Below are 21267 nucleotides of genomic sequence, written 5' to 3' on the forward strand. Positions count from 1 at the left end.
ACCTGTGAACGGCCGGCCACATAGTGCCCGTCACACATGACCCGGGAGCTCGGCTCTGACCAGCGAGCCACTGGCGCCCCCAGACCCCGTGCCCCAAATCCACTGCAGGGGCAGGCGGCATCGCTCCCCCAGGGGAGGAGCGGAGATGGCTTCTGTCTGGGACTTGCACCTTCACCCCACTCAGCGAGAGCTGTGTCTCTAGAAGCCTCTCCTCCACTTTCTGACAGGCTAATGGGTTAAACATTTTTAATTTTAGAAATAACCGCGAACAACTGAAGAGCCCACACTGGCTCCGCGGCCCCCAGCGCGTGATCTCTCCATGCACGGGGAACAACAATATTTTTAGGCCTATTCCAGTTACCCGCCCCGGCCGCAAATGAAATATTAATGAAAGGTTATGCTCGCAGCCTTCAGAAAATGATTACTCGAGACAGCAATTATATTTTCCCCCTTTCTGTGTAATAAAACTGCACCTCACTGCGCAGTAGGAATTAATAATTCCGAGCCCTGTTGTTACCGAGGCGGCATCAAAGCGGAAGGGAAGGCATGCCCACGAGGGAAAATACAAACACGTTTAGACCCACAAAGAAAGTGGGTGACTTCAAAAGAGGAGGATTCTATATTCAGGGCTGGGATCATTTCTCAAGGTCGTTAACTGCTCTAGCCGACTGAAAGAGTGGCCCAATTACAAAGCACACCGAGAAACAGAAATTAGAACAGGACATAGCGACGGCTCCAACTCTGGGTCACTCAGCAGGGCCCACGGCCTGGCACGGACCCGGAGCCAGTGGGCCAACTCCCCTGAATCCTTCCAAGGGCCTCGAAAACTCAGGCAGCCAGCTGACTCCAGAGCCAACAGTTCAGTAGCTTCCCGGGCAATTTCCACGTGAGAAGAAAGAGGACACCCGAGAGCCCGGAACAAGACTAGCCATTTATTGAGCACCTACTATACGCCAGGCAAATGCAGTGAGGCAGGAATTCCCAACCTCACTTGATAGATAAAAGCACCAAAGCTCCGAAAGATTAAACGATCTGCCCGTGGGTACACGGTAAATGGCAGATTTGGGGTCTGAACTGACGTCAAACAGGGTCGGAGCAGAGAACAGGTCTGTCCTGTTCACTGTTGGGTCCTCACGGACCACCGTGCATGGTGCATGGTGCCTGGCGTGGAGTAGGTTTAAGGAATTTATTTAAAGAACGAATTTAGAGGAACCTGAATCGAGCATCCACGCTTGGAAGGCAAAACTCTGCACCTTCTCAACAGACTTTAAAGAAAAAAACAGTAGTGACTTTATTTTTTTTTTTTGTTTTTTTTAATATGGAACACTTGGCGAATCTGCGTGTCAGCCTTGTGCTGGGGCCACGCGGATCCTCTCTGTATCACTCCAATTTTAGTCTATGTGCTGCTGAAGCGAGCACGAGAAACAATAGTTGTGACTTCCAGTGAGTCTCAGCGTGGAGGGAACGGGGTAGGTGGGGGAAAGGGCAGGCACACGTCTGGCCCATCCCGTGACAGCGGGCACCCATCGGTGCCCCCCCCCCAGCACATGCTCTAGTTTTACCCCTGGAGGCGCTGTCAAATATTTTTCATGCAATAGAAGATAATCATCCACAAGATCAGTGGTATCTGGTATGAAGCAACTATGGTTTCATTTTGTTTTGTGACCATGTGAAAATCAGAAATTTTTCATGACGCTCGCTCCCTTGAGGAAGCGATGACCGACTGCGCCCTGCCCCTCCGGGTGGGGGGGCTGCCCACCGCCCCGCAGCCCTTTAGGTAACTCTGGGGCAAATGAGAAAAACCTTCAGGCCTTGTCTTAAGAGAACAAGGTTGCAGGTCGCAACAGAACAGACACTCGGGTAGCTGCACTGGGGCTTCAGGTCATGTGGCCTGGAGCCCAGGGCCCAAACGGCGAAGGAGAATCTGCTGACCCCACTGGAGGTGGGAAGAGCTGCTGAGGCAGAGGGAAAAAAGCTGTCCTGGGGTCACTGAGGTGGGGGGGAGGCCTTCCCCTCTGATGGGGAAGAGCGGGGGTTCCCAGGAGCTATGCCTGTGGAGAGGAGGGCCCAGGGAGGCCAGGAAACGGCCAGCAGGGTCATGGGCAGGTTCTTTGGGCCCCAGGATTCTTCTGGAAATTGCAGCACCTCTGTGTGCACGTGAGGAGCTGGGGCAGCCCCTTGTGATCTGAAAGTGGGGGTAAGGGCTACCCCTTAGAGCATGTGAGAGGGGTCTGTGGGAGACCCTCGGGGAATCCACCGGCGCTTCAAGCACACGGGCCCACGGGTGGACTGCGCGTTCCTTAAAGCACACAGGCGGAACGACGGAAGCCCAGTCACTGCCCAGGGCCCAGGCCGGCGAGGGGCTGGGGGGCAGCAGCCAAAGGAAGGGACACCTGTTTGCTGAGTGTCTGGTCCGTGTGGCCCCGGGCACCGGGCCCCGTGCGAGGTACAATGTCAGACAATGCACACGCAGCCCGTGAGCACCATGCCATCGTGTGACAGACGTCGGTGCAACCCCAGAGCAGCCAGATGCAGAGACAGGGGCCCCAGTCTTCCTAGGGAATCACGACGGAGCCATGGACACCTCCTCCCGGGGCAATGTTTGCACAAAGGGCTCGGGGGAAGGGTACTGCGGCCCCTGAGACGCCTTCCAACCCAGGGCTCCATGAGACCCCCGGTGGCCGTCCAGACCCAGGACAACCCGTGGAGACACATGAAGAGCACCACGGCCCAGGGGCACTGCTGGAGGGAAGGGGGAACCGAGGGACTGCTGCGTCCAGAAAAGAGACAGGGTGTCTCCTTTTCCTGACACCAAATGAATCCACAGCCACTCAGCCTCCTTGGTCACACGTTCCTGGGGCCCGGGAAGCCACTGCCCAGAAGTGGCAAGGCCCGAGTCGCCTCCTGCCCTCACCTCCAGTCCTTCCCTGCTGGTCACGGCTTGGCCAGGGAGGCCACATAGAGAAAAGGCACAGCCGCAGAGGGAGGAAGAGGGGTGGCAGGCGGGCCAATCTGCCCCAGGGCACCCAAGGGAGCTGGGTCCCGGGACCGAGCATCCCAGGGACACCACTGACAGCATGACAGCCTGGGGAGGCCCCCAGGGCCCTCACTGCCCTCCTGACCTGCCTCTGAGTGGGGGCCGGGGTCCAAGAGGCAGAGGACAAGCAGGAGAGGGCAGGCAGGGCCACCGGAGCCGCTGCAAGGAGCACTGCAAGGAGCACCCCCGCAGGGGCTGACCAGGGCCGGGCTCCGGGACTGGGATTATGGAACCGCCGGCCTCGGCCAGTGCCCACCACAGAGGCCGCAGCCTCCACAGGCAACTGTGCGGAGGAGAAGCGGGAATGTTCCGAGAACCTGATCCTCCTGCCCTTTTCCAGAAATTTGAGGCCATTTCCCAGGAAGGTGGAAGAAGCCAAGGAAGCTGTTCTCTGCCACCGTGGGACCCAGGGCACTGACCCAACCACAGGTGCCAGCGGTGACCACCTGCTCGCGTCCAGAGGGCAGGCAGTAGGTCACCCAGGAGGGCAGGGGGAAGGCGGGGGCCAGGCCGCTCCAGGGTCGCAGCAAGCACCCACCGCCACCCACATGTGCAGGGCAGCGCCCTTCCTCAGCAGGTGCCTGCTGCTTCCCCCACCTGAGGCCTCCCGCAGCGCGGGAACAGGAATGCCTGAGGACAGGGAAGCACACCTGCGCTGCGCCGCCCCGCCGCCCCGCCGCCCCGCCGCCCCGCCGCCCGGCCCAGGGGGGGAAGCAGCTCCTGCCTGGGAGGAGCCCCCCGGGGCCTGGTCCTGGGGAGCGGGGGATGGGAGGACGGACCCGCGCTGCGCTATCTCCGGGGAGGGACCCGGGTGGCCCGCAGGGTGCAGGGGGACCCCCGCCCAGGCCGGGCCGGACGGCCGCGGGCGCCCCGGGCACAGGGGCCGCCGAGCGCGGGGCGGGAGGGGGCGGGGGGCGCGGCCCGCGGGAGGCGGATGAGGAAGTTGGGGTCAGGGCTGCAGACAGGAGCCCTCGCGGCTGAATTCCCCTTCCAGACATCAGAGGCAAAGAGGAACACGCACTGGGACCACCTGCGCCGGCACTTCCCGCTCGGTCAGAAAAACAGGTCGTCGCGTCTCCAGCGCGGCCGCGGGGTCGGGTGGCGCCGCCGCCCCAAAACCACCGCCTGGGGGAGGAGGCGCGGCTGCCCCCGGGGCGGTCCGGGGCGGGGCTCCGACAGGCCCCGCCCCCGCCCCGCCAGGCCCCGCCCATCTCCCCGCCAGGCCCCGCCCCGCGCCCCCAGGCCCCGCCCCCGCCCCGGCGCCTGCGGGTCCGCCTCACCTGCGGGTCCCGGACTCCCGCCCCGGCCCCGCCCCCGGGTCCGCCCGGTTCCCGCCTCCCCGCGCCCCCTGCGGCGGCCGAAGTCACCCCAAGTTGTCGACGTCCGTTCGGTTGCTCAAGACGCTTTTAGATGAAGCCTGTCAGCCTTCCTGGGCCCGGATAGGACGTTTCTAGTCTTTCCACCGCCCCACCTCCAGGCGCCCCAAACCCCACCCCACCCTCGCAGTTTGTGCAAAGCTCCCACCCGGCTGATCCTGATCCGACTCGGATGTGCTTCAGGCGGCTTAAGGGCCTGGAGGGGGTGGGCGCCCTTAAGGACTGGACGGGGTGGGCGCCCTTAAGGACCCCCTATCTATAGGGTGGGCGCCCTTAAAGACCTGGACAGGGTGGGCGTCCTTAAGGGCCTGGAGGGGGTGGGCGCCCTTAAGGGCCTGGACGGGGTGGGCGCCCTTAAGGACCCCCTATCTGTGGGGGGGACTGAGCGAGGACCTGCACCCTTACGCTCCATGCAATGCCGCTTCCCCCATGCCTTCCCCTGCGGACTCTCACCACCCAGCACCGGAACCCGGGCCCTGCCTTTGGAATGAACCTTCCTCGCCCTGACCCAAATTGCCCTCTATCTGCAGGGCGCGCTGAGCACTCCCAACTGCCGTCTGGGAGGGCGGCCCAGCCGGCCTGGGTGCCCCGAATGTGTGCTGGGCGGCAGGCAGAGCTGCGGGAAAGCCTCAAGACCCTGGGAAAAGGTGTGCCTGGAGGTGGGAGGAGCGAGCCCTGAGGTTGGGACCCTCGTTCCACGTCTGCCCGCACTCTGGTTGTGCTTTGGCAAATTCCTCGTGCCTCAGTTTCTTCAGCTGTAAAATAGGGACAGTAATCCAGTAATCACTATCTTGCAGACCTCCTATGAAGACTGGAGAAAGCGTGGGCACCTATGGGCTCCCGGGGCACCTTAGCCATAATTGGATACCCAGGGGGGATGAGGAACACAAGCCCTGGACCCAAATTACTCATGTCAAACCCCCCAGCGCCACCCCAAGTTTGTTGTATGATTTTGTACAAGTTTCCTTCCCTTTCTGTGCCTTGGTTTTCCCGTCTGTAAAATGGGGATAATATGCCTAACAGTACTGAGGTTTCTGTTGGGGGAGGAGGGTGAAAAGTCCCTTGGGAAAGACTGGTGGTGGCTGCGCAACACTGTAAATGTAATTAATGTCACTGAATTGTACACTTAACACAGGTTCAATGGAAATTTTTACATTATGTATATTTGATCACGATTTTACAAAATCAATAATGTAATATGCCAAGAAGCAGTGAATGATAGGACATGAGGTATATCTCAATAAAACTATCTTTAAAAAATAAAAGTGGGGATACCTGGGTGGCTCAGCAGTTGAGCCTCTGCCTTTGGCTCAGGTCGTGACCCCGGGATCCCGGGATCCAGTCCAGCATCGGGCTCCCTGCATGGAGCCTGCTTCTCCCCCTGCCTCTGTCTCTGCCTCTCTCTGTCTCTCTCTCTCTCTCTCTCTCTGTGTGTGTGTGTCTCTCATGAGTGAATGGATAAAATCTTTAAAAAATAAAAATAAAAATGCATGAAGCTAAGAATGTCACCTACCTGGGAGGGTTGTTGGAGGGGATTAAACGGGTCTGTACAGTACTCAGAACAGTGTCCAGCACTGCTCCTAAACACTCAAGCAGTGTTGGCTAGCATAGTAAATAGACATCATCCATCATTTAATCTTTACAAGAACCCTAGGAGTTAAAAAGCATTTTTACTCATTTTATGGGTAAGAAGATTGATGATGTGTATACATACAGGCACTTCCTGTTGGCTTTTGGTTCTGTTTCTCCAGAGAACCCGGACTGGTCCACGTGGAACCAGAGTACCCGCTCGCTGCTGTCATGAGCCCCCACCGCAGCCAGAGCACCTGAAATGTGCCGTGGGCCACACCTCAGCAGCATAAGCTCAAAACTCCATCACTTTCCCGAGGAAGGAGAAGCACAAGTGGGTTTGGGGATCTGTGAAAGTGTGGGTTTTCTGGGGCCTTTTGCATTTTGTTTTAGGATCCCTTTTTTATTCGTATTGTACAAACCACACCGAAATGTCTGAAAATTCCACTTCTAAGTTGGCTGTGAGTCACCTGACATGGACAGTGGTAGGTGACAACTGAAGATGTTGATATTGGAGAAGTTATCCCGCTCAGAAACAGGAAGAAAGATCACTGTGCTGAAGGTGCCCTGTTAGTGATTGGATTCCTGGCTACTTAGCCCCCCAGAGATGCCACTGGACACTTCTAGAAGCTTCTGCTCGTGATATCTGCTCCCATACCCTTTCTTTCTTCCCCCCTCTGTTTTCTTTTGCGTTTTTTGGTGGGTGGATTTAGATTTTTTTAAGAAGTTTAACTTTTTTATTTCTCTGCAGTGTTACATTAGTTTCAGGTGTACAATATAGTGATTCATCACTTCGGTACATCACCCAGGGCTCATCACAAGTGTCTCCTTCATCCCCACCACCTAGTTAACCCAAACCTCCACCCACCTCCCCTCTGGTCACCATCAGATTGTTCTCTGTACTTAAGAGTCTGTTTCTTGGTTTGTCTCCCTCTCTCTCTCTCTCTCTCTCTCTCACACTCTTTTTCCCTTTGCTTGTTTGTTTCTTAAATTCCACATATGAGTGAAATCATATGGTATTCCCACACCCCTTCTTCAACACAGCTCTGGCCTCACAATAGGGGCCTGGCCCTCAGCTGCTGGCAGAGCAGGAGATTCTGGGTTCCAAGGAAGGGGCTGACAGCTCTCAGAGGCCAGGGAGCAGAAGGGCAGGCTGGGAGAAATGGCCCATCCTCTGTATGGATGTCCGGATCGGCTTTGCCTTGCCTCTTCCTAAAGCTGACCTCCTATTTGACCCCTAGGGAGGCTGGGGTAGATTAGATCTGGGTGAGCCACAGAGATCACAGTGCCAGGGTACAGGAGGCAGGACTCGGGCCCAGAGTCAGAAGATGGAGCAATGGGTACAAAGCCAGAGGGGCTTCTAGTTAGTTTGTTTACTGCTCAGAACAAGCATGGGAAGTGAGTCCCTGCAGAGTCAAGGTAGAGAGGGGACTGCAGCAACCAGGTGGCAGGGAGGGCGCAAACAGACCTGAGCGTGCTGGGGGCAGGGGGAGCAGCCAGTCACTTCCAGACAGAAGTCAGGGGCTGGACCCCACAAGGACAGGGAGGGTGGTCCCAGGTCAAGTCACCTCTCTGGAGCCCCAAGAGCTCATTTCAAACCAAGACCGGGCATAGAAGAGCTCAAGACAGCACACTGAAAACCTTAAACCCACCCCAAATTTGGGGTACATTTGCAATCAAACCCAAAGACTCGAATTTGGAAGATCAAAAAACTTGACACATTTACCCAAAGTTGCTTTAAAGTGAGAAAAAAATGAGATTTGAGAGCAGATCATGAGCAGATGATGCTCTGTGTGAACAGCAGGATTCTGAAGGAGGAATGCACTCCTCTCTCGGGCCACCCCAAGGCCCCGCAGCACTGCCTCCTCCCAGGGCCGGGGGCCCAGGTGTGAACCCCAGACAGCTCCAGACATCCGCCCACCCCAGCTGGAAGGGCACGTCTGACCCTCTGGGGCTGTTGGCTTCGCTCTGGGCTGAACTCAGCCAAGACCTGAAGGAGCACAGCGTGCTGAGTGCACACCAGGGAGGGGAGGAAGTAGGCCGTCCAACTTCTGCTTCCCCTCCCCCACCGGCCTTCCTGGGGGGTGCTGGGGAGCCCGGCTTTCCCCTAAACACTCTGCCTGCCAGGAGGCCAGGATGGATGACGAGACGAGACCGATGACACCAGCAGCAGCTCCGTGGCCCAAGTTCCCTGCACTCCCGGATCCACCTGTCCCCTTGCCTCCCCCCCATGTCTCATCAGTGTCCTCCAGCTGTGACCCCTCCCTGGACTACAGTGACCAATGGCCCCAGAGCTGCCAGCGGGGGGTGGGGGGAGCCTGGGACTGGGGCTGGCATTCCCAGGTGCAATCGGGGAAGCCCTCCGGGCCTCTGTTCCTTCCCCTAAGCCAGGCTCTAGTCCTGACCTCCGCCCATGTCTCCCAGTTCCAGCAGCAGAACCAACAGCTCGGAGGTAAATACCGGTTTGGCACGCTGCACTAATGCCTCATCCCTCTAATCCTTGAGCCAGCTTGGTGTAACGTCATCCACATCTTCCAGGTTTGGAAACCAGAACCCAGAGAAGTAGCCAGTCAGCGGCAGGGCCCCATCCGAAGCCAGGTCACCTGCCAGTGCTCGTGCCCCTCCCCTTAGAGCCTCTGGCCTTGAGCGGGAGCCCACCCTCCTCTGTTCAGGGTCCCACTGACTGTCCCAGAGCCCCCATGGAGCCCCACAGGCCCTCGGGGCAAAAACCTCTGAAACGATTCAGCCAGAACACTCTTGCAACCCAGAATAGGACTCTAGCAGGAGAGAGGCAGAAAGATGCCCAGGCCTCCTGCGAGCCTCTAGGCTCCCCTTTATCTGCCCCCTCAAAGTCTGGTCCCCTTCTGTTTATCTAACAACCACTTCACGTTGGGGGGGGGGGGCTGCAGGTTGAGCCCCCTGCCTGTCCCCTGTCCTAGCCCGCTGGGCCAGCTCACTGTTATTCCCATTTCGCAGATGGAAAACTAAGGCACAGAAAGGCTGCACGGACCCCCCCAAGCGGGGGGACTAGTAGCACTAAGCACCGGAGCTGGGACTTGAGCCCAGGCCTGTGGCCCTGCAGAGAGCGCTGCCAGGTGAGTAGGGTCAGTGGGCCTCCTGCTTCTGGGGCAGCCTGTCTTGCCTCGCCCTGGGCAGCAACTGGGCGGCGGGCACGCCTCCTGCAGTGTAGACTCCTGAAGGGCAGTGTAGCGCCTTTTGGACTCTGAGAAGTCGCATCCTCGTCTACCTCCTTGGAGCTGTCGTGGGAGAGCTGGTTCACCGATGTGTTCACTCGCACTTGAAATCGGCACCGGCCACAGCCCCGCAGGGTCATTAGGCCACACACTCTAGCCCATTTCCTACAACCCCAGAAGAAGCTCTCACATAAAGCCGTCGGGCCAGCTGGCTGCAGCACAGATCTAAGCTAAGGAGGCTTGCCTGATAGCTTCAGGACACCGGGCTGCTGGGGAGATGGAAGGCGGGAAGGCGGGAAGGCGTCGCTGCCACAGGACCGCAGGCGTCGCAGGAAGGGCGGGCGCTCGGCGCAGACGTTATTTAATGCCATAACAGAACACGTACAACATCTTTCAACATCTGCAAGCCGAGAGGTCACAGTGAGGATGAGTCAAAGAGTGAAGGTGGCATGAAGGCTCCCCTGAGAAAGGACGCCTGTCCCTTGCTCTTCAGCCGGCTGGCCCAGAGCCTTCTCCCTGCCCCGCCTGCCTCTGTCACCGGCCTTGTGACAGGTACCGTCTCTCCCAGCAACTCAAGGTTCTTCACACCGTTTTCTGGCTTTCTGGCTTTCTGGGAGGATTTGGAGGGAGTTGTTGCGTGTGCTTTTTAACGTTGTGATTCTGTATTGCTGAAATCTGGCACTCAATAAAATAACCCTGACTGTTTATTTGCCATGAGTCCTGATGTTCTGGAAGCTTCCTTCTTCTAAATGGAAGTTGGTTCTTATAAATATTGGGTTAATTAGCCGTGCTATCTGAAATAAATCATTTGCGGTCGGTTTTTATGGCGGTTAGCAGTTTGTGAAGCAGTTTTTACATATATTTAGCCAGTGGCTGGAACATTATCAATGCGTCTAAGAGTTTATGGAATCGAGAATTGAGTTTATCCAACGTGATGTTCACAAGAGCCCACGAGGGGTTAGATTTTTGTTGGTGGGAGGGGCTGCCTTTCTTAAATGAAAAAATCCCGTGTGCCCCATAGTGAGCAAGTTTGGTCACTCCAAATGTCATACCATCTCCAGAGGACTTGCCACCCGTTACATAGAGCCCCACGCTCTCCAGACGTAACAACAGTCTATGGTTTTCTATACATTCATCCACAAATTTTTTCATATACACAAACACCTACAAATACCTCTTTGCAAAGAATAGATGTGTATCATCATCCCGAGTTTTTGCCTTTTCGTTTAAATCAAATATCATGTCATATTGTCCGTACAAAATGTGCCTTACTCATTTCAATGGCAGCATAATATTCCATTCTGCTGTAAAGTGAACAACCTTGCTCACCGTCTTTGCTCGCGTTGCCAGAGTATATTTGCAGGATATATCCCCAGATTTAGAAATGGAAGCCTCAAAATGTATGCCCTTGTGACGATGATATTCGATGTAAAATTACCAACCAAATAAAATGAAATCTGGACCAAATTACGCAAGTCTGAGGCCCACCACCAACAGTGGTAGAGAACCCTACTTCTTCACAACCCTGTCACTACCACGGTTGGCCAAACTGGCTCGTCTTGGCCAGTGTGATTGGTAGAGAAGGGCATCTCGATCTGATGTGCATTTGTGAATCAGGGAAGAGGAGCATCTTTTCACGTATTCCCAAGTTACTGGCTTTTCATTTTGAAAAGTACGACTAGGTTCGATTGTCAAATATTCCTCAGCATAGCTGGGGAGCACACAGGGCTGCCCGATGTCAGCTCCAAGGTAGTAGTAACTCAGGAGAATTCCAACTTAATTTTCAGGCCAAAATGCTTTCTACTAAATCGTTCTGCACACGGGGCATCTGAAAGGAAGAGAAATGGCATTGACTTGCCTGGTAACTGCACTGAACACTCTGGGCTTCCCCTTCTTCCCCAAAAGAGAGGGGGCCCAGTCACCCACCTCACCTTCATCAAAGGCACCCTCTTTGGGAGAGCAGAAGAAATTGGGGGTGGAGGGGGATGACCTTTGGAATCGCCACGTCTTCTCACCCCAACCGTGCAGGATTTGCCTCCTTTTGTTTTGTTTGCCCTGCTTCTCCTTTTAACACTTGAATTTCCACTCCACTGGGGTGATAACATTCGTGTGGTTCAAAACTTAAAACAATATAACCAGGTAAACTTTGAGAACTCTGCTTCCACCTCATGCCTGATTACCACTCGTCCCTCCCCTTATAATTTCTCATCCCTTTATGGTTAATAACTTCTATCATTAAAATCTAGGATTTCCTCTCATTTTCCAAATTTCAAAATATCTAATAGTGCATTGGGTTTTTCAGATGATCTTTGACTACTCCACCCCACCGGGCTCCACCCAGAAGGCACTTTCTTTCTTTCTTCTGGAAAACCTTGGAAGAGGGACCTCCAAAGTCCTGCCCAGATGTAAGAGCATGGGATAAAAGAGGAGGAGCCTTGGTTCAGCAACTATGAAATATTGTTTTATATTATATACTTTATATGTAATATTGCACTGGGTGGTGGTGCAGTCGGTTGGGCATCCAACTCTTGGTTTCAGCTGGGGTCGTGGTCCTAGGGTCATGGTTCTGGGGTCATGAGATTGACATATGACTCTTGGTTTCAGCTGGGGTCATGGTCCCAGGGTCATGGGCCCAAGGTCATGAGGTGCAGCCCTACATCAGGCTCTGTGCTCATCGTAGAGTCTACTTAAGATTCTCTTCTCCCGGGATCCCTGGGTGGCGCAGCGGTTTGGCGCCTGCCTTTGGCCTGGGGCGCAATCCTGGAGACCTGGGATCGAATCCCACGTCGGGCTCCCGGTGCATGGAGCTTGCTTCTCCCTCTGCCTGTGTCTCTGCCTCTCTCTCTCTCTCTCTCTCTCTCTCTCTCTGACTATCATAAATAAATAAAAATTAAAAAAAAAAAAGATTCTCTTCTCCCTCTGCACCTACCCCTTGTTCTCGTTCTCTCTCTTTTATCTCTCCCCCCCCCGGGTAAATAAATTTTTAAAAACAACTGTTTTAAGTGCCCATAGTTCCCAGTAGGGAAATTGTTACTTGGTGGGTGGGTGCCTCATCCCTGACAGCATTTAAGGAGACGCAGTCAGGGACACTGCCGAGATTTCTACACTTGTCAGAAGAAAGGAGCACTGTTTCTTCCACATCCACAATTCCTTGCAGAAATCCACTCGTCTGCTTATTCAGCAGGCATATAGAAAGCTTCCTATATGCCTAGCAACGTGCTAGGAATCACCCACGGAAAGCCAAATCCCAACTCTTTCCTGCATTCAGCAGGTTAGAGCCTGACAGCACATACGAGTCCAGGGCTGGCATGCTCAGCTGGGCAGGTTTTGTGACGCACAAATTCCCCAGCTACACAGAGGCCCTGACTCAGGCAGATAACCAGTTAGCAGACAGACAGACACACGCAAAAAAAAAAAAAAGACTGTCATTAGATGGGGTGCAGGTGGGGAGCAGAATGTAACAGGAACAGAGCCTCGAGAAGAGGGCTCTTGGCTGAATCCTGAGCGATGGCCTCTCCTCAACCACATGCCTGAGTGGCCTCTCTGCTTATCAGGAGCCAGAAAGGTGGGATTGATGGCTCTCAGAAGGGACGGGCACCACTGGATTCTGGGGCTGTGATAAGAGACGGGCCTTCTCTTCTGCGCTCTGCCTCTGACTGACTTTGGCCTTAGGCAGATACTCGGCTTCCCTTCCGCAGCCTTCTCAGGGACCCCCGACCCTGTCTCTCAATGACCCTGACCCTGTCTCTCAATGACCCCTGGACCTGTCTCTCAATGACCCCCGACCCTGTCTCTCAATGACCCCCAGCCCTGTCTCTCAATGACCCCCAACCCTGTCTCTCAATGACCCCCTGACTCCGTCTCTCAATGACCCCTGGCCCCATCTCTCAATGACCCCTGGCCCCTTCTCTCAATGACCCCTGGCCCCTTCTCTCAATGACCCCCAGTCCCATCTCTCAATGACCCCTGGCCCCTTCTCACCTTGTGCAGGTGTCCAAAAATATGCACAGGGCTCTAAAGACTCCCTAAAAATCCATCCTCAGATGACAGTCCATCACCCAGACTCCTGCCAAAAAAGAAAAAAAAAAGCCATAATTTTATGAGAGTCTCTCCAAAGATAGGTGAGATTCTAGCTGTGTGGAACCTGGAAGGCTGGAGGGAGAAATCCCAAACCACGGCAGGGTCTATGGTTCATCGTGACTCGTCCCACATTGAGAATTTGTCCCAGGATGCCATAGAAGGCACAGGCCGAGAGCCATGGAAAGCACACGGAGGCATGTAATCTGGGCGGGGGCCACGCTAGATGATCTACGTCCACTATTGTATGTGAGAGGTTTAAAATCACTGTTATGGGCTGAACCGTGTCCCTAACCCCCACTACCTGAGAATGGGACTATATTTAGAGAGAGAACCCTTAAAGAGGTAATCTAGGTAACATGAGGTCATTACAGTGGCCCCTAGCCCGATATGACTGGTGTCCTTATAATAAGAGGAGATAAGGACGCCGAACCACACAGACCACGTGAGGACTCAGAGAGAAGGTGGCCGTCGACCAGACAAGGAGAGAGGCCACAGGTGACATCCTGACCTCGGGCTTCCAGCCTCTACGAGTGTGAGACAATACATTTCTGTGTTGAAGCCCCCAGGACGCAGTATTTAGCTACGGCAGTGCTGGCAAACTCATAAACCATTATTTATCACCTCCACATTTTTCATCTTTTTTGAGCAATCCTTGGCTGCCCCTTATACAAGTAGAGTGAAAGTCCTTATAAGAGGCTCCCACATGTGCACAAGCACAAATACACACGTGCACCCATCCCTCTCGGAAGACTAGTCTGCTCCGACCAGTTCTAGCACTGGTTACAGTCCATGCAAAGCCCTGATTTATGCATCACCTTAAGAGAGCTGAGCTCTTTGCAGTGTGACAAGAGGGGCTCAAGTGTCAGCTGACCGTGTGACTAAGCAGTCTCTGTGTGTTTCACCTTTTCCTTCTCGATGCCCACTTCCACCTGCCTTTCCTCCCCAGGGAGAGCTTTGCCGTGGCCACGTATTTGGAGGAGATGATAAACCTCCCTTGCCTTTTCAATAAACAACGCCATGCATGTGGCTTCAGGAGCAGATCTGTGCCATCCACAGAATGTGTGCACACCTATTTCCTGCCAGCTCCGGGGGCTCATGTCTGGTAGCTGCACTGGCTGGGTGGTGTCCACGCGGGCTGGGTCCCCAGTCGGGACCCTGGAGAAGGCCCGATGGAGCGGGGGTCCGAGCTGAGCCAGCACCTCCTCTGCAGCAGGGCAGAGAGCCCCGCAGCTCTTCCCAGAGCTCCCTTCACTTCATTTTCGTCTCAAAAGAACACCTCAGCTGCCAGGAGCTCAAGAAGGGGCCAAAGGACTTGAGGCCACGTTCATTCACTGCTAAAGGCTGGTCTTTTCTGCGAGAAGCCTCTGTCCTGCAAGCAAGGGTCACAGATGAGCCGAAAGTGGATCCACCCGCCAAAAACAGCAAGACGTTTTGCCACGGCCCTTTCCCCTGTTAAAGTCTCTACAGATGTCATTGGGTCCACCCGACAATGCGGGCATCTTCCTGTGTGTGTAGCTGTACCTGATGAAAACCATTTCTCCATCCAGTGAAAACCCTTGAAAAAATAATACACCGTAAGAAAATAAATCTTTTTCACGACGTTATGTTATTGAAAAAATAACAATAAAATGAATAAAATAAGAATCCAAGATTAAAATTGCCCTGCAGCCCATACCTTAATAAGAATTAATGTTTCTCTTTATTCACATTATTCTCGTCCATATGCACACTGAGTTTTCGCATACCAAAAAAAAAAAAAAAAAAGACATAGTCAATAACAAGTAGTTTGTTTTTTCTCTTTGTAACAAATGTTTGCTTGGAAGAACTTGCGGGTACTAATACGAAAATGAGCAGAAAGCACAAAGGGCGTGAGTTGCGGAGTCATCAGCTGTCATCAGACGGCCCAGGGCCTGAGAAAGTCCCCGCTGTGCCTGCTTGTCACACTCGAGGCAAGTGTGCACCACTGGATCCAGAACCGCCGCCAGAGTCCCTTACGACGTGGTCCACATTCGGCCTTCCAAGGCGTCGTGCCAAACGTCCTCCCGCTGGATTATAAACCGAAGTTGCTAAGCCTGGCCCTACTTGAGAAAAGTTCACCCCCCACATCGGAAATCTTCCCTTGCGTGCGTCCCTCCTTCACCCATATCTGCTCTGCATGAGTCATGCGGCCTGCAAGCAGTTCAAGAGGCCTAGAGGGTAAGTCTCATCCTTCCCAGGACGAGCGGTTCCAAGGACTCTGACCTCCAGCGCACCGTGGTGAGCAGCAGCACAGAGCCCGGGCAGGGAGGGCCCGGCCGATCCTGCAGCCTCTCCCTGCGCCTGCTTCTGGCTGGAGCTTCCCTGGGAGAGGTTCCCTCCGGCCCTCTGCTGTGGTGCAGACAGCAATCTGGCAGTGAGGACGTGGCCAGACGCCCACTCACCCACTTGCTCAGCCCTCGGGCTGCACAGAGCCCACCCGCGTGCTCCTGGCTCCTTGGACCTTCCCGAGTAGGGGGCTGCAGCCAGATGCCTGGCTCCATGCCACACTCCCAGACCTGCTCCAGCCTCATCCTTGGGGACTGGCCCCCTGTCTCCTGTCCAGGCCAAGACCCGCTCCAGCCTCATCCTTGGGGACTGGCCCCCTGTCTCCTGTCCAGGCCAAGACCCGCTCCAGCCTCATCCTTGGGGACTGGCCCCCTGTCTCCTGTCCAGGCCAAGACCCGCTCCAGCCTCATCCTTGGGGACTGGCCCTCTATTTCATGTCCAGGCCAAGTCTTCAGCATGACTCAACCCTTAGCTTGACAAGAGCTCCCACTACAGCCCCCAGACTCCTCAGAATGGGGGGACCACGGCTCGGAATGGGAAGGAGGTAGGACAGTGGGCCCCAACCACATCCTGGGCTCCATGGCCAATTCCAGATCATTATAGCCCTAGTCAGATCTGTGAAGCTCGAGCCTCTGGGCTGGATTAAGAGGCAAACCTTTCACACTTCAGAACTCAGAAGTATTCCAGAGTGTTCCCCAGGGACTTTTTCATTAGGCACCCTACACTCTAGAATCTTTCCTATTTTTCCCCAAATAATGCTGTCACAAGGCCAAACACACACACACAGACACAGGCACAAGGGCAGACAGACACACACACACACCCCTCACACAGAGACACACACTCAGAGACACGCACGCACACACACCTTCGACAAACTACGGGTGGCCACGTGTCCAGAAATTGCAATATTCAATAAGGAAAAGGAAATTAAGTGCTTCTGATTAACCAGAGGAGATGTGAAGGGGGAGGCATTCTCCCGAATACGACTAAGTGTTCATTTTGTTCACAGGAACCTCAGCCACCACCATCCACATGTCCCAAGTGTGGCCTGCAATCCTGCTTCCCGTCCTCCGCTTCCCTCTTTCCTCCTCTCCTTCTCTCCCTCACCCCGAACACACTGATGTCTTGGCATGTGGTCATCAGTCTCCCAGGAAAACTGCCTGACTATCTCGAGACACCGCTGGCACTTGGGGATCATGGACCACAGAGAAGAGGCTGATGAGGCTTATTCTGGAACCCGGGTTGCAGAGGCTGTCCTTGGAGCAGCTGGGAGACCCCTCGGGTCCTGGGCCAACTTGCCACCAAGAGGGAAGCAAGTGTGCACGAGCCTGGGTGCATCCCGTGGTGCGTGGCCATGCATGAGCGTGTTTACTGAGTGGCTCTGTGTGAACACACGTGTGGCAAGTGTGTAAGCATGTGTGTGGACAGCTGTGAACACACCCTTGAGCATGAAGAGTATGTGATGTGTGCTTGTGGGTGAGGGAGGCTGCAGGTGCAGGGGTTGGGTTGTCGATCTCTCAGTGGGGGAATCATTGCACAGAGGGACGGGGGACAAGACAAAGTTCCCCTTCTCGTGCCCTAGCAGGAGAGGGCCATATGGGATCCCTCAGCCTGAGACCAGCAGAACTAAAGCTAAAATCAATTGAGATTAACTCCCTGGAGTCTCAAGGTCAGAGAGAAGTCCCACTGGCCGACCACCGGCCCACAAGGACCAAGCACAATTAGCAGATTGGTGAAGGGCAGAGAGACAAAGCTGATTCTGTGACCGGGGCACCAGTGCCGACCTATCAGTGAATCCCCGGGGCACCGAGTCCCCTGGCTCTGGAGGCAGAAGGTGGACCGGACCCGAGCCCCCCTCACCAGAGCTGTGAGGCCCTGGTCCAGTGAGTACACTCAGTCGGACCACCTGGGACGCTGCCAGGGAGGCCCATGCCCGGGAGCCTCAGGCCCAAGGGAGACGATGGAACCTGACCCATGACCCAGGACGGGTGAGTGGGTCAGGCCACACTGGAGAAAAGCCACCCTGCCCAACACATGGGGCTCATGAGGCCACTCAGGAGCCCTGCTGAGATGACGTGAGTCAGCACATGATGAATGAACCGTATATAATGGATATGGTACAAAAAATATGATGGATATACAACATCCCATGAATAACCAGTATACGGTGGATATACGACGTACGGTGAATATACGACATTCAAAACCAGTGGATACACCCTTTTGCTCTGCTCTCCAAAAGTAGAGCGTTCCTATGAATACGTCCACAATCCAAAATGGCATAAAGTTGGGACACCTGGGTGGCTCAGCAGTTGAGCGTCTGCCTTCGGCCCAGGACGTGACCCTGGTCCCGGGATCACGTCCGGCATCGGGCTCCCTGCATGGAGCCTGCTTCTCCCTCTGCCTCTCTCTCTCTGTGTCTCTCATAAATAAATAAATAAATAAAATCTTTTTTAAAAAAAATATCATAAAGCAAACAAGAGGTTACCATTAATTTATATGGAAAAATTGTTGAGCGTTCCCAGACCCCAAAAATCACCTCTCTTAGGCTTTCCTGATACCTTAGAACACATCTTGCTAACAGATGCACAAAGTAAATCAAGATAATTCACAGATGCCCACAGATAACGTTCAAAGTTCTGGAGGCTGGACGCTAAGACACTGAGTGCGGGTCCCAGGGAAGGCGCTTGGTGGGGCCACTCTTGTCACCCTCCTGATTTCTTCGGGTTAACAACAAAAAAATACTAATGTACATCTTTCATTAGGTGGGGAATCCCTATATGGTACCCGATGAAGGCTTGAACCCAGAGGGTGGGAGCAGAAATGGGAGGGGTGGGCAGAGGTGTCATGAGGCAGACGTACCCAGGACAGGGTCACCGGTCAACTCTCCTGGCAATGTTGTGCCTGCCTCCTCCTGGCAGCCTTCCCAGGAGCCCCCCTCAGTCTTCAGGCAAGGAGAATCCACGCAGGCATCACCTGCATACAGGGGAGCTGGCTTATAGGAAAACACACCCCGCTGTTTTCGGCTCCGGAGGAAGAACCAGAACGGACCACATTCTCCACCCCCTCGGCAAGGGAGGGCCGGGTTCAGAGGGTCCGGGGCTGGGCCACGCGAGCTCCCCAATGCAGACCACGTCGGGGAGGCCAGAGTTCAAGTCCCCTCAGGGCAGCCAATCTCAGGGGCAGAACTAACGTCTGTGTTTCTGGGTGCAAAGCTTTCCTCCTCCATCAGGTCTGCAGGACCCGAGCAGGATCAAAACTCCCAGGGCCGGGGACCACCCTCCACACACGCTTCCAAACAGAGGCCGAGAACCTGAGCCGTTTCAACAACCAAAGGAAGTAACCTCAGGAACCAGACACGTGCTGGTTACCCTCACAGGCTTCCACGGACCCGGGGGGGGGGGGGGGGGGGGGGGGGGGGCTGCTTCCCACTGTTATGAACTTCCCAAGAAAGCCTCTTCCTTTCTCACAAAGCTCCCCCAGGAGCAGGACTCCTCCTTCCCCACCCCACCCCCACTTCTCCTCCAAACCCACCAAACCTCCTCGTGGCCACCCAACCTGGATTCGGTGGGAGGGTCCCACAGTGACCACGGGAGAGCAGGTTTCCTGCTTCTGAGGTGCGGAGCACAAACACCTGCCCCAAGGCCAGCTTCAAGGGAAATGACTGGCAGAACATTCTAGACACCAAGAGCTCTCAGGGCAGCAGTGGATTCTTAGCAAAAGTCTTGGGTGCTGGGTCCTCCCACGGCAGCTGAGCTGGGCACCTCATGCAGTGGGTAAATCCACTACCCCCCTCCAATGCCCCAGGGATGAGAACCCAGCAGCTGGAGGACTTTCCAATAACTGAGAAGCTGGACGCACCAGTCACACTCTGAAATCCCCAAAGACCCACATTTGCAGTGACGGTTAGCCATCTGCAGCCAATGGGGTGGGGTGGAGGGCTGGTTGCAGATGTGTGGTTACAGAACAATAAAATGGGGAGAATCTTCACCTCTGGAAGAACACTGCGTGAGAAAAAAAAAATAGACTTTATTTTTTTAACTGGGAAACTATGCCATATCTCTCTGTGCTCTTTGAACAGTTCACAGTTCAGAGACCGTGAACATGAATCCTTCTAATACAGTTTAGCCTCATACACGTCTCTTCTACTAAAGATGATTTTTGAAACTTCATTCTCATGCAGTCCACATGGAGAACAAAGAATCAATCTTCAAATCAAATCTTGAATTTAAAAGTTAAAAATAGCAATAAAACAGACGGTAAAGCCTTACCCTCCCCTAACTCAAGAACCATTCACCTGGACTCTTTGGTGAAACATTTAAAAACATTTGTGGGAACAGAGGTGTGCTTGCCCGGTGACTTGATCCTCACACGCTCCTGGAGGTGGTCACTTTCCAGTAGCAATGGAGCCCTAAATGTATACCCTCAAAATGTTCTAACCGTTTGACCCAGAAATCAATCTGCTGGGAACCCACACTAAGGAAACAATTCTAAAGAACAAATGAGCAAAAAGAAAAAAAAAAAAAAAGAACAAATGGGCCATGTGCACAAATACGCCCACTGTGGTGTTTTCTCTATGTTTCTTATGTTAATGCAACTTAAGTATTCAACATCTGGACATCATAAGTAAATTATGTGACATCAAATCCACATAATATTATACGGTGATTAAAATTATAACTGTAGTAACAAAGAAAAGGTTCTTGGTATTATTGTCATTGCATGATAACCTACAGAAAATATGTGACTACTAGACAAGGTCAGGAAGGCACTTTCCCAAAATGAAAGCACTGTCAAGTTCATTTTCCTTTTACCCATGAAACTGTCCTTTGTTTTGCTCCAGAATATTCTCCCCCAGGGAACCACTATTATACCTGCTCCATTAAGATGCTGGAAATAGGAGTTTCCTCTTTAAAAATTATTGCCTAGAATTTATTCCAAGGAAATTATCACACATTCATTGCTGCACTGCTTCAAATTTTTCTAGATGAGAATAATCTAAATCACCAATAATAAAGGATAAAATAAATCGTATATATCCAGGGGCACCTGGGGGGCTCAGTCAATTGAGTATCCAACTCTTGATTTCAGCTCAGGTCATGATCTCAAGGTTGTGAGATCGAGCCCTGCGTCAGGCTCCGTGCTCAGCGTGGCTCCCTCTCTACTGCCTCTCCCCCTGCTCATGTGCTCTCTTTCTCTCAAAATAAAAAAATCCTATGTACCCAAACCATAGAACATTGTGCCTCTGATCAAAACTGTGATGTAGAGAAATGTTTCAGATATATTAGATGAATAAAGGAAGTTACATAATTGGTCATAAACTCTGGTTCTTCTTTGGTAAATTGTATATTTTGTCTTTAATCTCTTAACTTTTTTCTTTTATACAATAAAAATTATTTGAAAATGGAAGAAGTGTTCCCACAGCTGAGCCTAATAATCTAAGCATAAAAATGTCTAAGAGTTAAGAGTGAAAACTGTAAAGCTCTTAGAAGAAAACATAGCTATACATCTTCATGACCTCAATCGAATCAGGCAATGACTTCTCAACATATGACATCAAGAGCATCAACGAGCAAAGAAAAAAAAATAGGTAAATTGTACTTCATCAAAATTAAAAACTTGTGCGACAAAGAACACCAACAAGACAATGAAAAGAGAAGATATTTACAGATCATGCATCTGATAAGGGTATAGTACCAGAATA

The 21267-nt window shown here is 53.4% G+C and overlaps 1 long non-coding RNA gene and 1 other non-coding gene across 2 annotated transcripts in view; both read right to left on the minus strand.

Annotated features, from left to right (window-relative positions):
• Positions 1–1312: 1312 nt before the first annotated feature.
• LOC129511216 (U6 spliceosomal RNA) lies at positions 1313–1419 on the minus strand. The gene has a single exon (XR_008664772.1). It is a non-coding gene; the product is annotated as a U6 spliceosomal RNA (small nuclear RNA).
• A 7542-nt stretch (positions 1420–8961) lies between these two features.
• Positions 8962–21267, minus strand: part of LOC129511067 (uncharacterized) — a 41703-nt gene continuing 29397 nt past the window's right edge. Inside the window, exons 4-5 of the long non-coding RNA XR_008664744.1 lie at positions 13158–13242; positions 8962–11004 (exon numbers count right to left, since the gene is read on the minus strand). This is a non-coding gene — a long non-coding RNA (uncharacterized LOC129511067). The remainder of the gene's footprint in view (positions 11005–13157; positions 13243–21267) is intronic.

The sequence above is a fragment of the Nyctereutes procyonoides genome, unplaced genomic scaffold, assembly GCF_905146905.1.
Source record: "Nyctereutes procyonoides isolate TBG_1078 unplaced genomic scaffold, NYPRO_anot_genome, whole genome shotgun sequence".
NCBI classification, from domain to species: Eukaryota; Metazoa; Chordata; class Mammalia; order Carnivora; family Canidae; genus Nyctereutes; species Nyctereutes procyonoides.